The following is a 27,783-nucleotide window of genomic DNA, read 5'->3' as shown; positions in this document are numbered from 1 at the left end:
CGGACTTTAGATCTAGGGCAAATACTGTAATGATTTTGGACTTAGGTCACACACGAAGGGGAGAGCACATACGGGAGGTAGGGGGATACCCAAACCCACAACATGAAAGTGTCTGAAGTCCCCACTCCAGAGGAGCTCATACAAAAACCTTAAAGTGACAAAGGTCTATATGGGAAGGGGATCAGGAACTATTGAAAAGGTCAGGCAGAGATGAATCCCCTTGGGTTACAATACACTTATGCATGGAAGCAATGCTAGGAACTTCTCTGTATAGCTATCCTTACTTCTACTAGCAAAAACGTTTTGTCTCTCTTATTATTGCCTATGTCTTTTCTTCAACAAAATTGGAGAACAGGGCAGAACAGGTTCTACCTGGAAGGGAGGGGGGCGGGGGGGAAGAAAAACGGGGTGGGGGGCAAGGGGTAGAAGTGACCAAAACAATGTATGCACATGTGAAGAAACTAATAAAATTTTTTTAATTAAAATAAAAATATTTAAATCAAGAAAATGGGGTATTTATACACAATGAAATTTTACTCAGCCACAAAGAAGAATGAAAGTATGTCATTCACAAGTAAAGGGAGCAAACAGGAAAACGTCATCTTAAGTGAGGTTACCCAGGCTCAGAAGCCCAAAAATTGCATGTTCTCCTGCATATGTTGATTATAGAGCCAAAATACATGCAGTAATACTAGGGGACATGGGTCACACACAAAGGGAAGAACACACACAGGAGAAATAGGGAAAGGAAAACTAAAACTTCAGTGTGGTTTGATGTGCTCACTGTAGAGGAGCAAATAAAGCAACCTTAAACTGACAGAGGCCACTATGGAAAGAGGACCAGGAAGTACTGAAGAGGTCTGGCGGAGATGAACCGATGTGGGTTGTAATGCACAACTGTGTGGAAACAACACTACAAATGTCTCTGAATATTTATCTTTATCTCAAACTAGCAAAAATGGCATGTCTTTCTTATTATCTCCTATTTTTTTCCTCTTCAACAAAATCAGAGAAACAACAGTACAGAACACGTTCTGCCCAAAAATGAGGGGTTTGCGTAGGGAATGTTTGCTTGCATGTGTGTACAATGTACACACACACACACACACACACACACACACGTAAGCAAATGTTAAAATGATCAAATAAAAGGAAAAAAACCCTTGTATTAGCATACACTACTTCAAAATATGCTAAAATTATTTTTAAATGTATGAAATACCCATGTATAAATTAAACACCAGTGAAAGAAACAAGACATAAGTAAAATGCTGAAGTTGAAAAACATGATTATATTTTACCATATTTGTTTTTTTATTACTGTTGTGTTTGGGGTACATTGTGACATTTACAAAGTTCTTACAATGTATCATAGTTGAATTTACCCTCTCTATCATTCTCCTACCTCCCCCAATTTTTGAAATAGTTGCAACTGGTCTCATTTTCCATTTAAATATATGAATACACAATATTGGCACAATATTCACCCACCTACACCCTCTCCCCGCATCCTCCCTCCTCCCAATGGTGCCAATCAATACCCCAGGCAGGACCTGGTCTGCCCTCCTGGTTTTGTAAAAATACAGATGACATTCTTGTTTGTTTAAGATACCTATACAGGGAGCTTCCTGTGATGTGTCTATGTATATATGTATTATAACCCGTGGTATAACCTGAATTGGTTCACCTCCTCTGTTTGAAAATCAATAGATTTTCTGTGAGAAAATCAATTCTGTGAGAAACAATGTACTGATCCAATGTGAACAATATAAAAGCCAAAGATAGTTTTTTAAATAAATAAAAGCTGGTCCTCAAAGTCATATGGAATGACAAAGAATTTAATGGCCAAGAACAAAAGTGAACACAAACCAAAGAATGCAACATGGTTAGAAGTCTCACATTTCCTGATTTCAATCTTATGAGCAGGATATAGTAACAAACTTCAGTTTTTAGGCCTGAGGACGGACATGTGAACCAACGAAGACTCCAAAAGTAAAGTGAAACAATAGTAGCCTGCTGAGATTTTTAATGAGAGACAAATACACGGAATGCAGAAATAAGTCTCATCACCAAATGGTACAAGTAAAGCTGAATTTTGTATGTGAAAAGAATGAGTCTATAACACTGCCTCAAGCCATTTATGAAAATTAACTTCAAACAGATAAAGAAAACTCTTGTACTGAAAGTGAAGTATATGCAGAAGACCTCTGATTTGGCAGAGTTCCTACACAGGGCATCAAAGGGACACGAAACAACAAAAAAACAGAGACATTCGAAAGTTAAAATATTGTTTCTTTCAACAAAGTAGATTAAGAATGTGAAAAGTTTACATGCACAAAGGCAGTAAATAATTGTAACTCATCCATCTAATGAATGTTCAAAATATGTAAAGAAGTCCCACAATTAAAAAAAAAAAGAAGAAATGTGCTAAAGACATGAATTGATTTTTTTTAAAGACAACAGACCAAGGACAAACAACATATTCAAATATGTTCAATACTATTAGCATATGGAAAACTACAAATCAGTAATGAAATCCTCCTTATCACTACTATGATGCCCAAAAGAAGAGGCAGGAGAAATGTGTTTGTAGGGATATGGAGAGAGTGGTGGCCTCATATATTACTGGTAGGAATATAAAATGGACCTTGGAGAAATTAAGTTGGACAGTTCTCAAAATGTAAAATATAGAATTTCCATGAGACCAGTAATTCCACTGCTAGGTATGTACCAAAAGAAACTGAGAGTCAGGACTCTGTATTTCTCCACAAATATACTTGAGTATTTTCAGTGAAGTCCTGACACTTGGTAAAACATGGATGAATCTTTAAATCGTACTAAGTAAAATGAGTCAGATACATATGTAAATTATTTCACTGACATGAATTATCTCTAATAGAGATACAGACAGTAAATTACAGTTTACTAAGTGTTAGAAATAGGAGAGGGTTGGAAGTTATTGATTACAGGATAAAGACTTCTACTTGAAGTGATGAACTTTTTAAAAAATGGCAGTAATGTTTGTATTACTTTACGATATTCACTAATGCTACTGAGGTCTACATTTTAAAAATGATTAGCATGGCAAATTTCACATTGTATGTATTTGCTACAATTATAAATGAAAAGTAAACCTGGGCATGATGGCACACTCCTCTAATCCCAGCTCTGTGGAAGCTGAGGCAGGCTTGTGAGTTAAAGGCCAGCAATGGGTACATAGTGAGATTCTGTCTCTAAAACTCCAAGAGAAAAAATCTTAAACTATGAGCTCTATTAGTCCACTATAAAATGCTGGAGTGTGACAGAAACTGAATTAAGTACCCACTTGCTTTTCTCTTCTAAAATGGAAGTTTATTACTTTCTAATAAAGTATAACTAATATACCAGAAGAAGACTCCACTAGAAGTATCTTTGAATGAAAGATGTTTAGGGTATCTTGCAGTTTATTAAGAAGTACAGAAAGAGAAGTGTGCCTAAGGTAAAATGTTTGGTTTCCCAAGAATGGCAAAATAAGTATAATGAAAACCAAAATTGAAATGGACTTTTAAAGTTGTAGAAGAGGTTTTGGTGTGGTAGAGCACCTGCCTCACAAGCATGAGACACGGAGTACACAGAAACAGACACACACACACACACACACCACAAAACAAAACTCAAGGAAACTCCCTGTGTGATTATCATTATCTCAAGCTTAAATGTCATGTTTTTCATCTTTTCTCTTCGTTCTCCTACAAAATGGGAGAACAGTAGGGCAGAACAAGTCCTGCCCAGGGAGGAGGGTTGGCGCCAGTGAGAGGGGGATAGGTGCAGGGGAAAGAGGATAGGAAAGTGAATACAGGGCAATAAAATGTGTACACATGTAAGTAAATGCAAAAATAGCTGCTGAAACAACTCCAGGAATGGGGGAGACGGGATGAAGGAGAAGGATTGAGGGGGTGAATTCATGCATGGCATACTTGATACATTGAAATAACCTGTGTAAATGCCACAGGGTACCCCCACCCCACTCATCACAATAAAAGGAAAACACATGTAGGTTTGCAAAAAGGGAGTTTATTTGCCTTGGATTATATCATGTTCACAAGAGAAACTACACAAAGCATTTAAAGCTTGCTAAAACTGACTCATTCTGTTATTTTATGTGTGTTAGTATTAAATAGTCTGTTGATGCAAACCTAAGGTTTGATTCTCTTTTAACAAGAAGTTGTAAAAGCTACTCTTAACCTTTTGTGTAATTTGCCCAATTAGCTAAGATTCTGGGCATCACCAGAAACATTCTTTAACTTTATCCTACCCCTAATTACTTTCACTAAAATCAGAACACTTATATTGTCACTTCCCATGATCCTATTTTAAATACCCAAATCTCCTGAAAAGCTGATACACTGCCTTTCCAAAGCCAATTTGAAATTATTTATTTTCCATCTAAAATTATCTTTGAAACTTCCTACAGGGTTACGGGGTGGAGGGAAGAGTACCTTATAAAAAGTAATGAGGGAAGATTTATGTGATAAGAAAGGGTCTGGTTTTTTGGGGGGGGGGTTAAATTCATATAGATAGAACATTACCTAAATGGGTATTTCAGAAATTGGGTATTTCAGAAATTGCGTATTTCCAAGCCCAATTTATTCTGGCCTTGTTTAATATCTTTCAGTGTTTCATAGTTTCTGAGTATAAACATCGCACTGCTATTTGCACTCTCATAATTTTGCTTTATTCTGCTGTTTCCCTAAAGCCTCTGCAATCAGGCGTTAGGGGCTTTGTTGTTGTGTAAGTGCTGCATCAGAGTACAAGGAAAATGTCTCTTATCAGGCTGCTCAAACTATTGGTACATCAAAGAATGATCCTTCAGAACCTGTTTTACATCATCCCTGTCATTCTTTGTTAAGGACTAGATTGCACACACGAGAGAGAACACACATTCTTTCTCAGCATCGCTTTTTCCACTTAATATGCTGATACCTAGTTATATCCATTGTTCTGAAAATGACATGACTTCATTCTTCATATCTAAATAATTATTGTATATGCACATGCCACAGTTTTTCTGCATTCAATGGCTGACTGACACATGTGCAGATATTTCTATTATATGCTTTGGCTTTTTATATTCCTTTGGCTATATGGCCAACAGTAGGGTAGCAGGATGACATGGTAGTTCAGAGTTTTGGTTTTTCCAGCAGCCTCCAGATACAAATTTACATGCTCACAAACAATGCAAAAGGGTCCCCTCCTTCACATTCTCCCCAGCATTTGTTTTTCTTCATAACAGCCATTACAACTTGGTTTTATCTCAATGATGCTTTGATTTGCATTTCCTTCAGAGCTAAAGATACTGAATATTTATTTATATATTTATTAGGTATTTCTACTTTGTCTTTTGAACAGTGTTCAATTCAGTTGAACAGTTTTATTGATTAGATTATTTTAATGTTTAGTTTTGGGGGCACTTTATATACTTTGGGTATTTGTCTGTTAGCTAATGAATAACTGCCAAAAGATTTTCCTCCATTTTCTTTGTTGTGCAGAAGCTTTTTAATTTTTAATGCAATCCTATTGCTATCTTCTCAGTAACCGGATTTCTGTTCAGAAAAGTATTACGTGTGCTTATGTCTGAAAAGGTTTTCCACTAGCAGTTTCAAAATGTCTGATCTTATATTAAGACCTTTGATTCAATTAAAATAAATTTTTGTATAGGGATAGTGATCTACTTTTAGTGACAACACATGGATATCCAGTTTTCCCAACTCCATTCCTTGAAGGTGCTGTTTGTTCTCCAAGGTAGAGTTTGGGCTCCTTTTCCAAAAACCAAATGGCTGTTAACTGTGTGGTTTTACTTCTGGGTCTTCTATTTTATTCCATTAGTCTTTGTGTCTGATTTTGTGTCAGTATCCTGCATGCCATTCTTGATACTAGGCTCTATAATTTTTTTTTCTTCATTTCCCTCTGAATCCTGTACTAATTTTTTTGTCTATAATATAATTTTAAGTCACTTATTACTGCTGACTTAAACATTGCTGTTTTTATTCATGACTGTTTTTGCTACTCAGGGTCTTTAATCTTTCCATATGAATTTTAGGGTCGATTTTTTGTATTTCTGTGAAAAATGACATTGGAATTTTGATGCGGGTTGCAATGCATCAGTAGATTTCTTTCAGTAGGGCAGCCATTATACAGCATTAATTATATCAATCCATGGTAATGGGAGTTCTTTCCCTGTTCTAGTTCCTCCTCAATTTCCTTCTTCAACTTTTTGTAATTTTCATTGCACAGGTCTTTTATCTCACTAGGTTTATCGCTAATACTTAATTTTTTTGAGGGTATTATAAAAGAGGTTGTTTTCCTGGTTTCATTCATGGCCTGTAAATTATTAGTCCGTAGGGAAGACATTCATCTTTAAATGTTGATTTTGTATCCTGATACTTTGCTGAAAGTGTTTCTTGATAGAGTGTTTAGATTCCTTTAAGCATAGGATCATATCATCTGCAAATGGAGATTGACTTCTTCCTTGTATTTTTTTCCTCCCTTACCTGAATACTCTGGTTAAGAACTGTAGCACTATCGCTTCTCGGCCTTCGGGCTAAGATCACGTATAGTATCTGTTCAGTTTAACACAGAAGGCGTTATATTAAAATGGATTTTTGGAACAGGGAGATGGAATAGGAGCTTGCTCCATCCACTCCATGCACCAACCTGGTGTTGCATAGTACCTCCAGGGATGGTGCACCAAAAAAAAAAAAAAAAAAAACAGGAAGTGTAGCACTATATTCAATAAGACAGTCTAGACATGGAGAGTCTAGACGTGGTCCTTACGTTACAGGAAATGGTTTCAGTTTTTCCCAACTTAGAACAATGTTGGCTATGGGTTTATCATACATACCCTTTATTATATATATTGAGGTATACTCCTTCTAGTCCTAGTTTCTGCAAGGCTTTTTTTCACAAAGTGATGTTCGATTTTGCCAGCTTTTCTTCATCTTTTGAGATGAGCCTGTGATTTTTTTTGTTTTTTCCTCTATCGGCAGTTTATTTATTGATTTGTATTTGTTGAACTATGCATTCCTGGAATGATTTAACTTCGTATTGATGTATGTTTACTTTAATGTACTTTTGAATTCAATTTGCAGGTATTAATTGACAATTCTTCTATGTTCATCAGGAAAATTGGTCTATAATTTTGTTTTTCTCTCACATCTATACCCAGTTTTGGCATGAGATTAATACTGGCTTCAAAGAAAGACGCTGATAGATTCCTTCCCTTTCTAGTTTATGCAATAACTTCAGGAGCATTGGTGTTATTTCTTCTGTCGAGCTCTCACAGAATTCAGCATGGAATCCTTCTGGTACTAGGCTTTTCTTTGTTAGGAGACTCTTTTATTACAATCTCCTTAGGTGATTATAGCTGCTTTGACAAATTCTGGTAGATCATATGCATCTAAAGATGTATCCACTTCTAGACTTTTCAGGGTATTGCTTTTCAAGGTATTCCATAGGAATTCTCTGGGTTTCCTTGGTTTTTGCTAATTCTATTAATTTGGTTAGTTTGGCTAAAGGCTTGTCAATCTTTTTTATGTTTTCAAAGAACCAATGTTTTGTTTCATTGATATTTTGTATTGATCTTTTAGTATGTACTTTGTTATATTCTGCACATTCTTTATTATTCCTTTCCATCTGCTTTTGGGACTGCCTTGTTCTTGTTTAAGATGCATCACTAGGTTAATTATTTGAGAGCTCTTTGATATTTTTTAATGTAGCCAGTCATAGCTATAAACATTCCTGTTAGTACGCCCACTTCCGACATGGGTTCCTCCAAATATAAAGTATGTTCATGCCAATACTATTGCTTTAATGCTAACACAAATGGTTTCCCAAATATAGATGCTCAAAAACTATGACTGTTTTTCTGTAAGAGAGCTGGACTGTAGGGGAAACGGGGGGAATTCAATGAGCCTAGCTGCTTAAACCCTGTACCTTCTGAAGAAAGGCATGCCTTTCGATCTGGCCTTCAGTGGTTGCTAACAATCACCACTGAACCCTCCAAATACTCTGTCAACAAAAGTATGTTTGTGTGCCTGAAACACTGGGCCTCTGCATAGGGCAAACAGTAAGCATTTCCCTCTGACATTTTCAGCTCATGGTTTATAATCTTTAAAACACTTACAAACCAAAATTTTAATATTATATGAGCGTAAGATAGAATGTTGAAATCTATGGTTAATTCTTAATGGAAGAATATGGTAAGCAGGAACGCTGCCTCAAGGTCCTTCTTGCTCTCTGCTTTCCACCTATCATGAGGTGAAGGCCCTCTCGAGCTGAATGCTCCCACCACAATGATGTTCTGCTCAAGTGCATGCCAGACAACCAGGCATGGAACCCTCTGAAACTGTGAGCAACATAAATCCTTACTCCTTTAAGGTGTTTTCTCAGATATTTTGGACACAGGTATACAAAAGTAACCAGACAACTATGGTACTAGAGAAGTGGGGTATGAATTTGAGATATAGAATAGTATTAAATTAGACATATTCTCCACTTTTATTAATTTGGATCTTGTCTCTCTTTTTGGGGGGTATACTGACAAAGCGTTTGTCAATCTTGTTTATCTTTTTTTCAAGAACCCACTCTTTGTTTCATTTCTCCCTTGTATTTTTCTTTCAGTCTCCATTTCATTAATTCTTTCTTCATCATTATTATTTCTTTTTGTCTTTTAACTGTGTGGTGAGTTGTTCTTGTTTTCTAAGACCTTAAGGTATGACATTAGTTTATATATTGGAAAGCTATCTAATTTTTAAATTAGACACTGAGAGCTGTCACCCTCCCTCTTAGCCAGGCCTGATGGCATACACCGATAATACCAACACATGGAGGAGGAACATATGCAGCCTCCTCATTTTACAGTAAAGTTGAGATGCATAATAAACAGTGCTGTCAGATTCTCTCACTTGAAGACCAGTGTCTATCTTCACAGCATGTATTCAGTTTTACGTAACTGCTGGGTTACATAAAAATGGTAAGATTCTTTTTATCATTACCAACTCTTTAGTTGACTGCCTGTGGTGTTCATCACATTCTGGTACACTTTTTTTTTTTAATAATAAAAACGATTTATTTCTCTGCTGTCTTTGGTGGAGAGGATTTCTGGAGCCAGAGAAAATCGTGTTTTTAATACTATTTCTCCAAAACTAGACTGAGAAAAAAAAACAAGAAAAAAACAAACTAAACCAGCAGTGAAAACTGGGTGTTGGAACTGACTTTTCAGAAATTAAGACAATTATGACAGTACTGAGTACAGACGATACAGACACTTGTACAATCAACAAATTAGATTAAGCAGGTGAAAAAATATTTCTGGAACGTGGAAGTACCAATACCAACTTAAGAAGAGACATAAATAAAATCTGACCAGGCATATAAAAGAAGTAATCAAATCAAAATCAGCAATCAAGATCTTAATAAAATGAAGAGCTTGAGGTGCATCATTAGGATAGCTTCAGTGGGGAAACAGCCATTAAAACACTTTGCACCATGGTTTTAGTGAATAAGAAAATTAGAATATATAGAATACACACCAAATAAATACATTTCTCAGACCAAAAAAAAAAAAATGTAGTGATGCCAGCACTGGTGGCTCCCACCTGCAATCCTAGCTACACAGGCGGCAGCGATTAGGAGGATCACAATTCAAAGCCAGTCCAGGCAAATACTTCCACGAGAACCTATCTCAAAAAACCCTTCACAAAAAAGGGCTGGTGGCATGGCTCCTTAAGCTGTAGGCCCTGAGTTCAAACTCCAGATCCACACACACAAAAAAGTAGTGATACATGTTACAATATGTATGAACCTCTGAGACTGCAAGAGGCCACCCATGACAAACCACCATATTGCATAATTCCATTTACATATCCGTAGCAGCACACTTACACAGACAGAAAATAGATTAGTTGAAGCCAGGAAATTACAGGGAAGGGAATGGGATAAAGACCGCTAATGGCTTTGGAGATGATTAAATGTCATGATCGATTGGATAGTGGTAGTCAAGCTATGATCTGATTATGCCTCTCCAAACTTGTATGTTGGAAGTACTAATAGGTAGAAATTCTAGAGAAGCTTATAAAGAATTAGTAGCTAAACCCCTCTGTATAATTAATTTATTCTAGTAATTAAAAAAATATCTAAGGAATCTGTCTTGCTCTTCTACCTGAAAGCTAACCTTAAAAAAAAGAAAAGGGCCGGGGATATGACTGAAGGGCAAGAGGGTGGAACCTGCGTTCACACCACAGTATCAACAACAACAACAACAACACAAATCCCCAAAAAACACCACTTATGGGAATGGAGAACGATCCACTGACACCTTGATGTTAAGACTTCTGGTCTTCAGATGTGTGATTTTTTTTAATGCTTTTGGGTTCGGGCTCCAGGCGTGGCTCCAGCAGTACAGCACTTACTGAGCCTATCCAAAGCCCTGAGTTCAATCTGTGGTAGGAAAAGAAATTCTGTGGTTTATGCATTACTCATTCTAAGGTATACTTTTATGGAAGTAAGAACACAGTACGTTGCACAGCTTCATGAATATTCTTAAAAATATCACTGCACATTTAAAGCTATTGAATTTTGCACTGTGTGCATATTTCAGTTAAAAAAATTAAAATCTGAATTGACCCACAATAAATTAGTAATTAAGACTCTTTTACACAAAGGCTAGATGGGTTTATTAGTGAATTTGTAACAAATACTGGCAGGTTAACCAAAACAGCCTACAAATTCTTGCAGAAAATACTGTGTATTTCTCAACCTGTTCTAACAAGTCCCCATTACTTTATACCTGGATGATGGGGCTTTTGAATCTTCTCTGAATGATAAAAAAATAGTATAAAATTGGATTATAAGGACGGCTGCAGGCTTATAAAAATTACTTCAGTATTAGTATTACTTTTAATAACTAAGTACCATTGTTTAACAATTTTCCTGTTTATGTGTAGCAGGGCATCTGTAGTCTCAGTGCTGCGCCCAGAAGGACAAAGGACTTGGATTCCGCAGCGGGGTACTATTTTCTGTCCTGATGAAGCCACAGGTCTGAAGCATCAGGGCCTTGGGAAGGAAAAGGCTGCTGTACCCTTAGCTTTAACATACTCGCTTCCTGGTGCATGAAGTTCAATAAAAAGTAACCGATCAAGGGAAGGTAAATGCCAGGTGTAACAATGGTCCCCTCTGTTACACCCCTTGCTTTCCTTCGTTTGGCTTTTCTACTCCCAGGCCTTGGCGGACTTCTGCGTTGAAACAAAACTTAAGTGAAAATAGAAGGTAAGCAGTACCCTCCTGGCTGACCATGTTTTTCAAGCCACGTTTCCTGGCTCCTGGCCCTGCACGCTCAGCCTCTTGGCCTACTGTTTGGATACGAGATTCAGCGCGGTCTTCTTGCCCACACCTTGTTCGGAGTGGGCCGCAGGTGCGCACATATATCGGGCTTTCATTCAGCCAGGCCGCAGAGCAGTCCCTGGTAGACTTAAGGAGCCTACTTAAGGAACCTACTGAGGTCTCCCTGGCTTGCGACAACCATTTCTTTCTCAAGCATATCTACTACGATCTACTGGAGACTGGATAAGACCACTGAAGTGCTTAACCGCCCTACTCACTATGCAAGGCACGATTTCCGTGAGGCTCTCTGCACCAACGTCAGTCAGAAGTTTGGTGGAAATGGAGACCTATTATCTTTTTAAGTTTACGTTAGTTGTTGGAACTATCTTTTTCTCAGAGAAAAATAAAGAACAGAAAGCAGCTTCTTTATCTTTGCAGCACATGGCTTCATTTTCTTCTCCCCCCCCCCTTCTCCCCCCTCTCCTCTGCTCTCTTCCTCTCCTCCTGTCTCTCTCTCCCCCTGCCCCCATACTTTAATCTTAACTCGGATGTGGAACCGTAGGAAATCTGAGACATATAATCTAGAATCAATCCCACTGAAACTGATGACTGAGAAAAATCATTAACTATTGGGCTTCTTATTTCTGGTATTAGCCAGTGATACCCACAGTACAGGATGGTGAGGACGATGTAAAGCAGTAGATGTGAAAATAACCTGTGACTGTAATTTTGGGACGGCTGTCCTGGGTTTGAACGCACACTTGCTAAGCACAGCTCTAGAGCTTGAGCCACCGCGCCAGTTCTTTTCTCTCTGGTTAGTTGTCTAAAAGGGTCCTGTGCTGGACTCCAGCTTCAATCTTCCCAAGTACCTAGGATTAAAGGTGTTACTCAGGCAAAAAAAAAAAAGGCATCTTTTAAACTAAGCTCTGTCAGAACGTCTAATATAGTGACTTTTACTGGCTTTTTATTGCTATATTGTATCGATGTATATTAGGGGTAAGTACAGAAGAACAAAGTAGAACTGTAAACAACTCTTTTGCTTGACGTTTCTACTGTGTAGGAACTATTTAATTAGATGTTGATATTCCTTAATTCAAACTCAACATTACTGTACTGCTATATTTTATTTCTAAGTCTCTTATGCCCTTCTTCGTTGGTATTTAAAAAATATCTGCATGATATGCAGGTATGCTTAGTAAGGATATTCTGAGAAATGTGTTGGGACAATTTCATCATTGTGCAAATAGCACTCTGTATTCACAGAGACTTAAATAACAGCCTACAACACCTAGACTATATGGCTATACCATACATACCTTAACTGCAAAGGTACAGCATGTCTGTATTAAACACTGTGGGGAATTGGAACACAATGAGAAATACTGGAGTATCTAAACATACAAAAGGAGTGGTTAAAATACGGTATAAAAGATAAAATACAGGTACACCTATATGGCACTTACCATGAACAAAGGTGGCAAGACTAGAAGTTTCTCCAGGGTGAGAAAATAAGGGTGAAGATTTAGGACATAACTGTGCATTCCTGCAGATTTTGTAAACAGTTCTCTAAGAGTACACATTAAATATGTAACAACATTTTTCTTTCTTTAAGAAAGAAAACAGGAAAAACACAGGGGAATTTAGGTGATACACTTGCTATATACAGGCACAGACAAATCTTTCCTAAATAGGACTCCAATTGCTCAAGTTCAGGAAATTAGGGTAAAAACAAACAAAAAGAAATTGCCTTCAACAGATTCTGCACACCAAAGGAAACAAATGCCAGAACAAAGACACAGGGCTAGGAGCATGGCTCAAGGGGCAGAGTGCCTGCGAAGAAAGCACAGGGCCCTGAGTTCAAATCCCAGTACCACCAAAAAGGAAAATTAAAAAAAAACGGAACAAAGAGACAACCTACAGAAAGGAAAAAGTCCTTGCCAATTGTTCATTGGACAGAGGATTAATATCCAGAAGTTAAACATCAAAAAAGCAAATGATTAATTAATGAACAAATGAACTGAAAGAAACACACACAAAAAAACCACAAATACTTGCTTGTCAAGCCCAGGTTGGCTTCCAGCCTGACTCCTCCCAATCTCCTGAGTACCTGGTTTTATAGATAGTACACTACTATTCTCTGCCCTCAAGAAGCACCTTTTTTTTTTTTTGGAGGTGGTACTGCTATAGGCTGGTGCAGTCTCTGATCAGAAGATTGCCAACTTCTTTGTGTCCTACGTGGAAGCACCCAGGCAGGACACATAGGTGTACTGAGGGGAATAATGAAGTTTTACTATAAGGTAGGCATTACAGGTAGGGTCTCTTGCCAGCTGGATTGGAAGCACCTTGTCCAGAGGAGAAAAAAAAAAGGCAGGGGTGGAGGGGAAGGATTTTATTATTTTTATATCATTCTTAACTTCAAAGTAGGGAGAAAAATCCACATCACTCCCCATTTCCAATGTCCTCCAATTCCCCTGGGGAGGATCTGGGCAGACTCATACATACAACTATGCTAATTCTCAGGTCCCTAAGTCCACGCAGGAGGAAATTTCCACTCTAACCAATTTTGGGTGTGTGGGGGGGGTGAGAGGGGAGTGGGGTACTGGGGTTTGAACTCAGGACCCTACACCTTGAACAACTCCACCAGCCCTTCCTTTTGTGTGATGGGTTTTTTTTCTTTCTTACCTTTTTTTTTTTCTTTTTTTTCTGGCACTGGGGTTTTAATGCAGGGCCTCACACTTGGTAGGCAGGAACTCTTACCACTTGAGGTGCTCCACCAGCCCTGGTGGATAGGATCTAGAGAGCTATTTGCCTGGGCTGGCTTCCAGCTCTTATACTCCTAGTCTCTGCCTCCTGAGTAGCTAGGATTATAGGTGTGAGTAACAAAGAATCTATAATTGAAATGGAGCTATCAGGGCCCCTTGATTCCACCTGTTTGGAGAGGTCTGCTTGAGGACCTTGTGACCTTGTTGGCACCATTTGGATAAAAGTCATGGGTTAGGTAGGACCAGGAAACCTAGGGTATCATTTAGTGGAACATTCTCCTTTGTTAACCTTGGTTTTGGAAAATTCCCTTTTGTTTGTTTGGGTGCTTTGTGTTTGTGTGTTGGGTTTATTATGGGAGGGGCCATGTCTGTCCCATCTAAAAGCCCGTTGGGACAGGTCTTATAAACCTACAGCAAAAAAGGGTTAAGGTTTTATTACATCACAGCCTGGCTATGTATATGCTAAAAATGAAAAAGAGATGTTCTTTAAATAATACTGTAAATTATTGCAATTTAAAGTAGTATTACAATTGAAGTCATTTTGTAAAAAAAAAATGGTAAGCAAGATAAAATTCATTTCTGCAGTTATGTAAAAAGGAATCTAAACATCCAAAAATGAACTTACTGGCAAGGATAACCACGTGCCCCACAGAAGGTTAAAAAGACCCGATTAATTTAAGTATAATAAATCTCTTTAACTGTGTTATACTGAAGACCTGGCCATCCTGCTCTGGCTGGCTGCAGTGTTTCTGGCCTGATACTCCTGAGGAAATGAGGGAGCAGAGAGAAGAGTAAAGCTAACCTGAAACCCTCTGGCCTATGAGTTGGGTCTAATATGTTCTCCCCTTCTGAGACCCAACAGAACATATTGTTGGTCAAGGGACCACTCCTACCAGAGAAGGGCTATTTCCTTTGATACAGTATCAACTAGGAATAAATGTCCAAGGGCAGCTGGGTGGTCAATACTAGACCTATAATCCCTTTCCAACCTGGGAATTATTTTTTTCCAAGTAATGTGGCTTTTCTCATTTATACTCCCCAAATTATTGGGATTACTAGTGCAAATTATACTCTTTTATATTCGGTGGCAGACAAGTTCCCAAATAAATTCATGTAAACTAAGTTAAAAAAAAAACTCAATGAAGATTCTTATTTCCAAATTACTTAACAAAAATTTATACTATGGTGTGGGACCTTCTGGTCAAATTTTTACAGTTTCTAATTTTAAAGACTCAGACAGTAAAAACAGAATAATCAAAGATGATTCACTGATTCAAGGTTCCTGAGTGGCATATATTTTAGTTTAATCCTACATATAACAAGGGAAATGACATTTCTATTATCATCTTTAGGAAATCATCATGAACTAAAAGTATTTCATTCAATCTAAGTTCTTTTCTGATTTATTTAATCTTAGGCCTTCAAGTTCCTAGGAACTGTAGATGCTGAAAACATTCCCTATGCACAGGACTTAATATTATATGGCTCATTAGGATTGGTGGTGTCTGGCTTAAAAAATTAGCTAGCATTTGTTGCCCTCAATGCAGAGAAACTAAAGCAGATACCTTACAAGCAACTGAGGCCAACAGGAGAAGGGAACCAGGAACTAGAGAAAAGGTTAGATCAAAAAGAATTAACCTAGAAGGTAACACACATGCACAGGCAACCAATGCCAGTCAACTCCCTACAGCTATCCTTATCTCAACTAGCAAAAACCCTTGGAATTTCCTATTATTGCTTATACTCTCTCTTCAACAAAATTAGAGATAAGGGCAAAATAGTTTCTGCCGGGTATGGAGGAGATGGCAGGGAGAGGGAGGGGGTGGAGTGGGTGGTAAGGGAGGGGGTGGGGGCAGGGGGAGAAATGACCCAAGCATTGTATGCACATATGAATAATAAAAAAAAATAAAACAAAAAAAAAAAAGGATCGGTGGTGTCTAGACTTAGACATTTTTTGTAAACCACTGAGGATATGTTACTAAATTCTCTATGTATAAAAACATATTTCTCTGTCAACAATTTCTGGGGTTTTTTTTCCTAATATTTTTAGGCTTTTGTGCTGGGGGTACATTGTGACATTCATAAAAGTTCTTAAAATGCGTTTCAGATGAATGCACCCCCTCCATCAATCTCCTTTATCTCCCACCCCCCGAACAAATTGTGCAGATAAGGAGGATAACAATACACATGATAAGCCCTACAAAATTCATCAAGAAGATATAATGCTTCAAATTTCCCAAAACAAATGTTTTGCTACAATTACAGTGGCTAACTTCAACATCCCACTCTCAAAACTGTATAAATCACCCAGATAAAAGATGAACACAGAAAACTTCAGAGATAAGTTGTATCATACATCAAATGGACTTAACAGGCATCTATCACATATAATATGCAACATACAACTAACTACTGTGGAATGCACATGCTTTGTGTGTGTGTGTGTGTGTGTGTGTGTGTGTGTGTGTCTGTCTGTCTGTCTGTCTGGTACTGGGGTTTGAACTCAGAGCCTTCACCTTGAGCAATTCCACCAGCTCTATTTTTGAGATAGGGTCTTGTGGAACTATTTCACCTGGATCCTTTTCACTTCTACCTCCTGAGTTGCCAGGATTACAGGCATGGGACACACTGGCGCCTGGCCGAAATATGCATTCTTATCAACAGCGCATGCAAATTTTTGCAAAACAGCTGGGCTACAAATCAAGTCATAGCATATATGAGAAAACTGAAATAATTTCTTTTATACCATCAGATTATAATGCAATATAATGACACACCAAAGAAGGCAAGAAAAATGATACAGACACATGGAAACTGAGAAATCCACTTTTTTCATATTCTAACCTATTTTATTGGAGAAGGCATTTGAGAACATTTTTTAAAATTATATTTGAAGAATGTAAAATTACCAGTCAATCATTCCCATATATGTAAAAATTGAATACAATTTTACTGGGTATTCTATTCCATTTGACTACATAGCTTTATTTTCTTTTTGGTGGGCTTTGTGCTTGCAAAGCTGTTGTTCTACTACTTGCACCAAACCTCCAGCTCATTTTGGAGATGAGGGTCTTAGCAAAGTATTTCCCTGGGCTGGCCTTGAGCTCCGATTCTCCCAATCTCAGCCTCCCAAGAAGCTAAAATGAGAGGCATGAGCCACCAGTGCCTGACTCTATATAGTTTTTTTTTTTCCTTTTTGGGTGCCAGCATCATGCTACTTCGCTACTGTAATACTGTAATATAGCTGAAATCAAGTATTGTGATACCTCCAACAATGCTCTTATTGCTCAGGATTGCTTTGGCTATCCAGGGCCTTCTGTGCTTCCATATGAATTTTAGGACTTATTTTTTCTACTTCTGTAAAGATGAACTTCGGACTTTAGTTGGGAGTACACTGAATCTGAACATCATTTCCCATGACATAGGCATTTTCACAATATTAATTATGCCGTTCCATGAACATGGTGGGGGGGAGGGGAGGAGTCACTGGGGAAAACAGGAAGGAAACTAAAAATTTCCTAGAATCAAATGAAAATGAAAGCTTTCACACACCAGAATCTGTGTAGAATGCAGTTGAGGCAGTTCTAAAAGGGAAGTTCATAAGCTAACAGTACCTACATCAAAGAATTCAGAGTGATCTCAAATAACCTATTGATGTACCTCAAACTCTTAAAAAAACAAGAACAAGCCAACCTCAAAATTAACAGATGGAAAGAAATTAATTACATTGGGGCAGAAATGATGAAAATGTAAACGAAAAGAATACGAAGATCAATGAAACAAAGAGTTGGTTATTTGAAAAGGTTGACAGAGAGGACCCAAATTAGACATGAAAAAGGAACTACTACAACAATACTAACAAGACTCAGAGGATCACCAGTGCATATTCTGAAAAGCTATATTCATTCCAATAAACTGGAAAACCTAGAATAAATTAATAAATTCCTAGACACCTATGATTTACATTTTGAACCAAGGATTAAACAGATCTACGAGCAATAATAACAAGTGTCACAACACAGAAGAGCCCAGGACCAGAATGATGTACAGCTAAATGCTATCAGACCTTTAACAAAGAACCAACACCAATGATTCCAGGACTTCTTAAATGGTTCCAGTACTGGAACAGTTGCTCAACTGGCAAAGCCCCTGCCTTGGAAATGTGAGACCCTGAGTTCAAATCCCAGTACTGCAAAACAAACAAACAAAACCTTATCCTATAAAACTGACAATAAAGGAATGCTACCAGACTTATTCTGTGAGACTAGTATTACACTGGTACCAAAATCAGGTAAGGACAGAACAAAAAACAAAAACTGTAGACCAATTTTCTTAATGCCCATAGACACAAAAATTCTCAAGGCTGGGTATGATGGCTTATGGCAAACCTAACACATGTTCTTTCAGGCTCCCACCTAATCTTTCAAACATCGAGCCTAAATGTTAGATTATCTGGCTATTTTTAAAACTCTAGTTACCCACAGTTCTAAACAGAGAAACTTCAGAATAGTTCATTGTAAGACTATGAAAACACAGAGGAGAATTCACAAGTAGCAAGTATCTCCCATGTCCCTAACTGTGATCATCTTGCTTTGCTAGAACGTGTCTGAACGTCACATGGAGATGTTTAGAAAATACTTTCGGTTGGAGTGAGTGTGTAGGAGGGAAGGATAGTGTGGTGACAGATTGGGGGAGGATGGGAGGGAGAGGTGAAGGCAGGGGGCGAGAGTGGATGAGAAGGGGCAGAAAGAGTAGTTGAGAAGGAGAACAATGGATTGTAGCACAGGAGAAGGAGAGAGAGTGAAGGGGTTCAGAATAGGGTTGAGAAGATAGTGATGGAATAAAAATAATAGTAGAGATTCCAAGATGGCGGCTAGAGGGAGTAAGCAGAAAGTGTTTCTCCTATAGTGAAATCTTGAAGAGACGCTGGAGATACACCTTGCAGGCAAAACCACCTAGAAGAGACAAAACTTTGACCCCTCCACACCTCCAGCCTGTGCAGAGCATCTCCAATTCACGTTAAATGGAGAAACCAGGAGGGCCCCCGGGCCGCCAGTCACCCACGCCCAGAAGGCTTGGGAAGACGTGGACAAGGTGAGCTTAGCGGTACGTGGTACTACCACAGACAACCCGGGCTAGGGCAGCATAGCCCCCTGGACAGACTGACCTCCACCCAGGGAAAAAGAGAAACTGAGTAGTAAGCAATAAGAACAATAAAGACACGCGGGAAAGAGGATGGGGCACACTGAGCACCAAAGATTGGGGGAAGGGAATCCTTCCAGGAACTGTAAATAAACAAGCCGGGCGGGCCGGAGAGATTCCGGCAGGTGAAGGGGCATGCGCCCAGCAACCAGGAGCGGGAAAGCTTGTGAGAGTGGCAGAGGGAGGAAAACTCCACAGGAGAGGGGGGAAGACCCACTTCCCATGTGAGCTGTAAACAAACATGGCGGCTGGCAGGAGCAGCAGCATCCCCCAGTAATCAGAAGCAGGAAAGCTTGTAAAAGTGGCGGTGGGAGGAAAATGTATAGGAGAGGAGGGAAGACCCACTTCCCATGTGAGATGTAAACAAACACACAGGCCTGGGAGAGCGGGAGCAGTGTCACCTCCCCCAGTGTGCTTGGAAAGGGGAAAGCTTGTAGCAGAGGATCATGCACAGGAGAACTCTGAGTAAACAAAGCCTGTGGGGCCAGGTGAGTGCTAAGCTCACCCCTGAGATCTGCATAAATAACGCCTCCAGCAACAGCAGGCTGACAGCAGCGGGCAGGCAAGCCACAGCCACAGATACCATTCACAGAACTGTCTCCAAACTTTTTTTTTCTCTCTCCCTACCTCTGATGAGAGAACAACCAAACTACACCTGCATGCTGAAAAACTTACTGAAACTGTATTGCATTTGAACTTGGGACACTTTGTGGGTTTTTGTTTTTGTTTTGTGCAGTTTTGTTCTACTTTATGCGTCCCCTTTGATGAGAAAACTGCAGAACAACATCTGAGGCACCATCTCCAGGACTGGAGACTGTTTTTAGAATGCTATTTTATTTTTCTCTCATAATATTACTCCTCACAGTAATTTTTTGGATTGTTTTCCTAGGATTGAAATTTATATACCTTAATTAAATTTCAACATGTACTTCTATTAATACGTTACTACTAATAGAAGTCATTTCTCTTTTTTGTTACAATTGCCCTATGTATTATATTCACAGACTTTCTCCACGCAGCCATCAATGTTAAATATTCTGCTTTCTACATGCACATATACTTTGAAAATTATAAGGGAAAAAAAGCTATTACATGTATCCAGACACTTGTCATTTCTTTTTCTTTTCTCCGCTTGAAATTCTGCATCTCCTTCTCTTACATTTTCTTCAGTCTGGAAAACATCTGTTTTAGCACTTATTTTAGACTAGATCTCTGAGCAACAAACTGTCTTAGCATTTCCTTCACCTCATAATACTAGTCTCCCTTATGTCACTTGGAGGATTACCATCACTAACAGGATTTCTACACAAATGAATAATCATTAAATTAAGAAAAAATCTAATTATTATGCCAACTGTTAGAGCAATAATACCTTTATTAAACCTTTACTTCTACATGACTAATTTAACTCTACTACACTAATTTTATACCTGATTATTAATACCATAAAAACCAAATGACAATACTATAATAATACTCAACCATTTGCTCCTACTCTTCATTATTACCAAAATATCATTACCACTACCACCCATAATATTTACCCTAAACTAGGGCTTTCAGAGGCCCTAAAGTAAGTTAAATTAAAACTTAATTCCTGTTGTAAGTATTGCAAGACTTTATTGAACATCAAATGAATGCAAATCAAATACTTTAATTAAGCTAAAGCTTTACATTGGTGGGATATCCATCCATGAAGTTTTTAATTAACGGCTAATCAACTGGCTTAAAACAACTTCTCCTACTGAATAGGGGAACAAAGGTGGGAGAAGCTCTGGCAGAATTGAAGCTTTTCCTTTGAATTTGCAATTCAACATGAAATATCACCTTGAAGCTTGGTGAAAAGAGGGCTTGACTTCTGTCTTTAAATTTATAGCCGAATACTTAACTCAGACATTTTACCTCTATGTTCATTAACCATTGACTATTCTGAACTAATCAGGAAGATATTGGAACCATTTATATAATGTCTGGTGCTGAAACAAGAATAGTCAGTACTGTCTTAGGACTCTTGATTCACACTGTGCAACCAGGAACACTCCTAGGAGGTGATCAGATTTATAACGTTATTGTCCTAGCTATAGGTACAATATTTGCAATTATAGGAAGCTTTGTCCGTTGAGTCCCACTATTTTCAGGGTACACATTAGATTCTACATGAGCAAAAATCCACTTTACTGTTATATTTGTAGGAGTAAATTTAACTTTTTTCTCTCAACATTTCCTTGGGCTATCAGAAATACCACAATGATATTCTAATTCTGGAACTCCAGCCACACTGGAGAATAGTTATCACGTTTCCTCTGACATATGAATTTTTAGCAAAAGTGACACGAAATAAAAGACGGCACTATTAGGTATGTGGAAGGAGAAAAAGGGATTGGGAAAGTGTGGAGAGGAAAGGGAAAGAAACTGATCAGTGGTGGCTCGTGCCTGTGATCCTGCCTACTCGGAAGGCTGAGATTGGGAGGGTCACTGTTTGAGGGCAGCCCTGGCAAGAGACCTCATCTCCAAAACAACCAGAGCAATATGGACAGAAAGTATGACTCCGGTGGTAGAGGGCCTAATTTGCAAGTGTGAAGCCCTGACTTCAAATACCAGTCCTATGAAAGAAACAACCAGAGAGTGGATGACTATGAACAAAATACATTATTCTTATGTATGGAAATGTCATAATGAAACTCGTTACTTTGTACAGCTAATGTACATTAATAAAAATGGCCAAAAGCAATGGTAAAACTGATACGTACTGCCATGTGGACTAACCTTGAAATACTACGCTGAGTGAAAGCTGAAAGAACCCAAAAGGCACTTACTGTTTGGCTCCATTTATGTAAACACTCAATGCAAGTTAAGTATTTTCAGATAAAAGGAAAACTGAAGGATTCCTGGGGCTGGAAACATGGATTCTGCTCAGTGAGCAGTGACAGAGATATTTAGGAACCTCAGAGAGGTGGTTGTACAGCAACCACTTCTATCACGAATGTACTAAATCATTAGGTGAAATAACCCAGACGCCCAAACAAGACCTGGGTGTTTTCTCTCGCTTGTGCAACCCGAGCAGGGCAGCAAGTCATGAAAGTAAAATGGAGACTACTAGGGAAGGGAAGGCTTTTTTAAACCGAGTATGTCATGGCCTTACATTCAAAATAATCACAAACTGTATTAAAAGAGAAAGAACAGTCTGGCAAGACAAAATGGTTTAGAAGCAGGTCCAGATATGGTAGTGAGATAGGGCCATAAGTTTAAAACAAGTATAATTAATACACCAATGGCTATCACTGACAAAAGTACAAACATAAAAGAAGAGAGATGAGTAATCTAAGAAAAGAGATGAGCATCAGAGAAAGAAGCAAAACAAAATGTAGAATGACTTTGCTAAGCTCACTGGTATGCTGGACATAACTGAGAATTAATCTATAGGTGTCAGGGTAAAGCAATAGAAGATTTCCAAAATACAAAGCACAATGAAAGAAACCAACTGGATGTGTTGGCACTTGCCTGTAATCCAGCACTCAGGATGCTGGGGCAGGGGAAGCACAAGTTCAAGGCCAGCTGGGGCTTCATAGTGAGTTCAAGGTCAGCCTGGTCATAGCATGACCCTGTCGCCTCCCCCCAAGTAAAGAGTGCAAAACTTTAAAAGAGCAGAACAAATATCCAGGAAGTGTAGGACAACCACACAGAGAGCAAAATCCTGTAATGGTAATAGCAGAAGGAACAGAAAACACACACACACACACACACACACACACACACACACACACACACACAGTTTGCAGAGGGAATTTCAATTAACAGAAACCAAGTCCCAGATATCAGGATGGTAGAGACTTGGCATAACTGTACCTGTAATGGTAATAGCAGAAGGAACAGAAAACACACACACACACACACACACACACACACACACACACAGTTTGCAGAGGGAATTTCAATTACCAGAAACCAAGTCACAGATATCAGGATGGTAGAGACTTGGCATAACTGTACCTGGAAATATATTCAAAACAGACAAAATAAAAAACCTTAACATACAGCATAAAAACACTTTGCCTATAGGAAAGCATCTATGTCTTATTCTCAGGAATCATGCAAGCAAGACAACCCAGGAGCAATATAATAAATGTGCCAAGAGGGAAAATACACACTAAACTACAACTTACATCTTGTCAACTGTCCTTTGAAAGGGAAGGAGAAGAACAAGGATGATAATCTTCTAATTTTAATTTACAAATTAAAAGGAATTCTAATCAGACACTGGGCAAGAAATGCTAAAAAGAAGCTTGTCAGAGAGAAGGGAAAAGGTAAGCAAAAGAGTTGCACACCAAAACAGAAAAGGACAAAGAATTAACTTCTTAACTGATTTAAGAAATTTACTTAAACTAATAATAGTGAGAATATATGCAGTGATCATGGTTTATGTGCAAGCGAAATAAGTGAAAGTGACACAAGGGACAGGAAGGAGGAATCAGAAATATTTTGTTACGTTGGATACTTGCACTACTTTTAAATGGTACAGTACATTTGAAAGTGAACTTAGATTAGTTGTATATGTGTATTTCAAATTTCAGGCAACCACTTTGAAAAGTTTTAAAACAAGTATAATTTCTGCAAGATAGAGAAATATAGAATCACATAATTTACCCTAGTAGGAGGTTATAAGAGCAGAAGACAGAAACGGGGACATAAGAGTAGGTTACCAAGCAAACAGAAACAGTAACAAATACAATAGAAATTAATTTATGTATAGCACTTTAAGTGTCCATGATCACAGGGGCTGCCAAAACAGCTCAAGTGGTAGAATGTCTGCCTAGCAAATGTGAAGCCTTGCATTCAATCCCCACTATTGCCAAAACCAAAACAAAATAAAAAGTCAGAGATTTTCAGATTAAAAAACAGACTCCACTGTATGTTGCCTAAAAAAATGACTTGCCATGTTTTTACAAGTACAGCTCAAAAATAAAAGAATCGAAAAATCTCACCATGCTGGTACAAATCAAAGAAAGGTAGGGAAGCTCTACTAATTTCATGAGAGATTTCAAACAAAGCAAAATTGTAAGATATAGAGAGGGGTATCATATAAGAGGAAACTGGCCAATTATACAAGTAGTTGAAAGAACTCCTAATATTGCAGTGCCAAATGACAGAGCCTGAGGCAAACATGAAGCAAAAACTAGTAGAAATGCAAGAATAGATGAAATTAGTATTTTCCTGTTTGACTCTAGCACTGCTTTTTTTTCTTTCTTATTTGTCTTAGAGGTTTTGAGGTTTACAAGTTGTTAGTCTTTGATTCTTTCCTATTTTTCACTTGCTTATCTACAGTGAGATTTATTCTCTCCCAAGCTCTCATGGATGTGACTATCTGTCTTCCTCTTCTCTGTAAGATTCCTTTAAGAATCCTTTGCAATGGTGACTTGGTGGTCATAAATTACTTTAGTTTGTGCTTCTCTTGGTATTTATTTCTCTGTCAGTTTTAAAGAATAACTTTGCTGGATATAGTAATCACAGTAATCACCCAGAGTGCTTGAAATATATCATTCCATGCTTTCATGACTGTTAGTTTTTTAGCCAATAGGTCGAATGTAGTGTTGGTAAGTTTGCCTTTGGGAGTCACTCGGCACTTCTTACAGTTTTCAATAGTCTTCCTTTGTTCTGTCAGGGTCTCAGTGGGCACCATGTCATATTGACTGGGGAGGTAGCAGCCATATGAGAGATTCTCGATTTGGGGATTGACCACATTGCCAATGTGCAGACTAAAAACCTTCAGAGAAAATATACTTTTGACAGCTAGCATTTCACCTTCATTGGTTCAGCAAGAACACCTGGCACAGCCCGCATTTTGCATGAACTCATTTGGTGAAAGCTGAGAGAAAACTCAATAAGCTACAGTCATGAGCCGCTACTCCTCCCATACAGGACACCTGGGACACTCAGAGATTAGACTGTCATATTCCATCGCATCCACCCCTGATTGATTTTCCAAGTTAGGACAAGTTTCACTCAGTTTTCTCTTTCAATGTATTTTATCACTTATTGTTTGGGTTTTTTCTTTTGTGTTATCTTTACAATTTTATTTTTTATCTCTCATTTTTCCTTATGGTTTTATTCCTTTGATCTACTTTTCATTGTTTTTTCCATTGCTAGGAACTGAGACCAGGCCCACATATTCCAGAGTTGGGTATTCTTCCTCTGAGCTATCCCCACAACTCAGTTGAGAAGAATTAAGTCCACCTCTGGCCACAACCCATTCCTACTCAAACTCTAGCAGATTTTCTTCCTTAAAGAACTGGGATGATAAAAGTTGCAGACTTAGGAAGAGGCTAAAGTCCCACTAGCCCACAGTATCTGCAGAAAGAAAGAAAAACAGTAGTAGCTAACACCATATCTACACTTGTGCTGTAGATTGCAGCCACACCTGGTCAGATTGCTTACAGCTAAAAAAGAATGAAAGTGAGCACCACAGATGGGAAGATTTCAGGGCCTTCCAGAAAATTGGCAAAAATACTAGGTAAGAAAGATACAAGTTAACTTGCACCTGGTACCAAATGGACCTAACAAATACCCACATTATTACATTCAAGAGCTGTTAAATACACATTTTACCTAATAGCACATAGAACATTCTCTAGGATAGATTATGAGTGCTCATAAGCCTAGTCTTAACAATTTTTTAGAAACGGAATTCATGGGAAGTTTGTTTTCTGACCATAATGAATCAAGTTAGAAATCAAACACAAAAACTTTAAACACCATACAAATAGATGGAAAATAAACAGCTTATTTTTGAACAACAAAGGAATTAAGTAGGAAATAAGAAAAAATAAGTTCTTCTTGATAAAACAAAAATGGAGACACTAAATATCAAAACCCATGTGATGTAGCAAAAGCACTACTAAGGAAGTTTATAGCAGTCAATGTCCAAATCAAGAAAGTACACCATAAAAAAAAATTTAAAGACATGAAGGAACAGATTACCACTGCATCTCAAGATACAAGTGAAACAAGAGCGGTCTTCATCCAAAAGTAACAGAAATTAAGATCAGCGCAGGAAAAATGCAATGGAGACAAAAATATAAAAGATCATTGGAATAAAGTTCTGGTTCCTCACGAAAGGAAAATGAAGGACACGAACCTATGCTAAACGAATTAAAACACAACAAGAGAGATAACTCAAACAACATCTGAGGTAAAAAGAAGACATTCCAACAACATCATAGGAAAACACATGGACACTGCTCATCACATGCAGATTCACAGCAGTGCCACAACCGAAGAAAGATGTATTTCTTTCACCTCTCCCTCCTGCATAGTGTACAAATGCCTGTCACTAACAGGTAGGGCAAGCAAACCTTTGAGCTACTCCTGTCCCTCTACAGTGCAGGCTGATGTGACACTGAGCAGTGTAAATAGTCTTATTGTTGCCCCATCCTCGAGGTACTGCCAGAAGAATTCCAACAGAAAGTTTGCCTGGCCACAGATTCATCATACTTCAACTTGCACCCACAGGCCACTGAGCTGAAGAAGTCTAGGAGAAAAGCCCTGGGTATCACATGAGCAAAGAAGGTCCCAAGAATTTATTTGCCTAGCTCAAACCATATCCAGTTACCATTTGCTCTGTAATGGACACAACAGCTGACACAGGCAGAAGGGAACCCCAGGCTTTTGCCCCAATCCAGGTGTGAATGATTGTGGGGTTAAGGTACCATTTCTGAGAAAAAAACAAAACAAAACCCTAAGTACTAACAGCATTTGCTGTCACCACATCCATGTGACTCTTACTGCCAGGTGACGCACTATGTTATCTGAACATGCACTGCTGCCCTGACTGGTCTGAGTGTCAGATAGGTGGTGATGAAGTACCTAGGCCCATACCACTGTATGGAAGACAGTTGTATCAGGTCTGCGCTACTGTTACAGACAGAGCCAGAGACTCTGACAAATAACCCAGCTTATGCTAACAATGCCTAAAACCATTTAGAACATAATCAAAACCATGAAACCAGAAAATCTCCACACAATGTTTTCAAAACAACTCCTTCAAGTAGAGTACATAGAGCTGTGTCTTATTCCTGCTTTAATGTTTAATTGCAATTTTAGACTTTCCAGGATGAAATGGTAAAATGGACTATCAATCAAAAGCAAAAGTGTTTCACAACAAAGATCCACAAATTGCAACCACAGTTGTCTTTTCAAAGAATCTTTAGACAAACCGTATCGCTAGAAGAAAAGTGTTAGAGGAGTTTTACACTCATGAAGCACAATTCTAAGCTTTAGGCAAAGTACGGCAAGAGGATATACCCTGTAAATTCAGCAATTTCCTTTAATGTATTACTCTGAAATGTGAGTTTTGATTACTCATCAACACTGACAGTAAGTCAGCTCGTTAAATCTGCTTACTAAGTGTTAAAAGCAGTACTTACTCTCAAGACACATCCCACTTATGTCAGTGTTCAGAACTCCA

General features: G+C 38.3%; 1 protein-coding gene and 1 pseudogene across 8 annotated transcripts in view; both read left to right on the top strand.

Moving 5' to 3' along the window:
- LOC141410420 (ATP-dependent RNA helicase DDX3Y) overlaps positions 1–27,783 on the top strand; it is a 1,065,346-nt gene that overhangs the window by 154,360 nt on the left and 883,203 nt on the right. For 3 of the 8 annotated variants that reach the window (XR_012444349.1, XR_012444347.1, XR_012444346.1), the window contains one exon: positions 10,986–11,787. The exons of 2 other annotated variants lie outside the window; for them this stretch is intronic. The gene's annotated coding sequence lies outside the window, so the exon portion shown is untranslated. Of the gene's footprint in view, positions 1–10,982; positions 11,788–27,783 lie in introns of those variants that run through there. 3 more of the 8 variants (XR_012444348.1, XR_012444345.1, XR_012444344.1) reach the window with 1 other exon arrangement.
- LOC141419986 (U2 spliceosomal RNA) lies at positions 6,561–6,732 on the top strand (annotated as a pseudogene).

The sequence above is a fragment of the Castor canadensis genome, chromosome X, assembly GCF_047511655.1.
Source record: "Castor canadensis chromosome X, mCasCan1.hap1v2, whole genome shotgun sequence".
Lineage (NCBI taxonomy): Eukaryota > Metazoa > Chordata > Mammalia > Rodentia > Castoridae > Castor > Castor canadensis.
The sequence above is the reverse complement of the archived record's forward strand: the minus strand, read 5'-3'. Positions and strand labels throughout refer to the sequence as shown.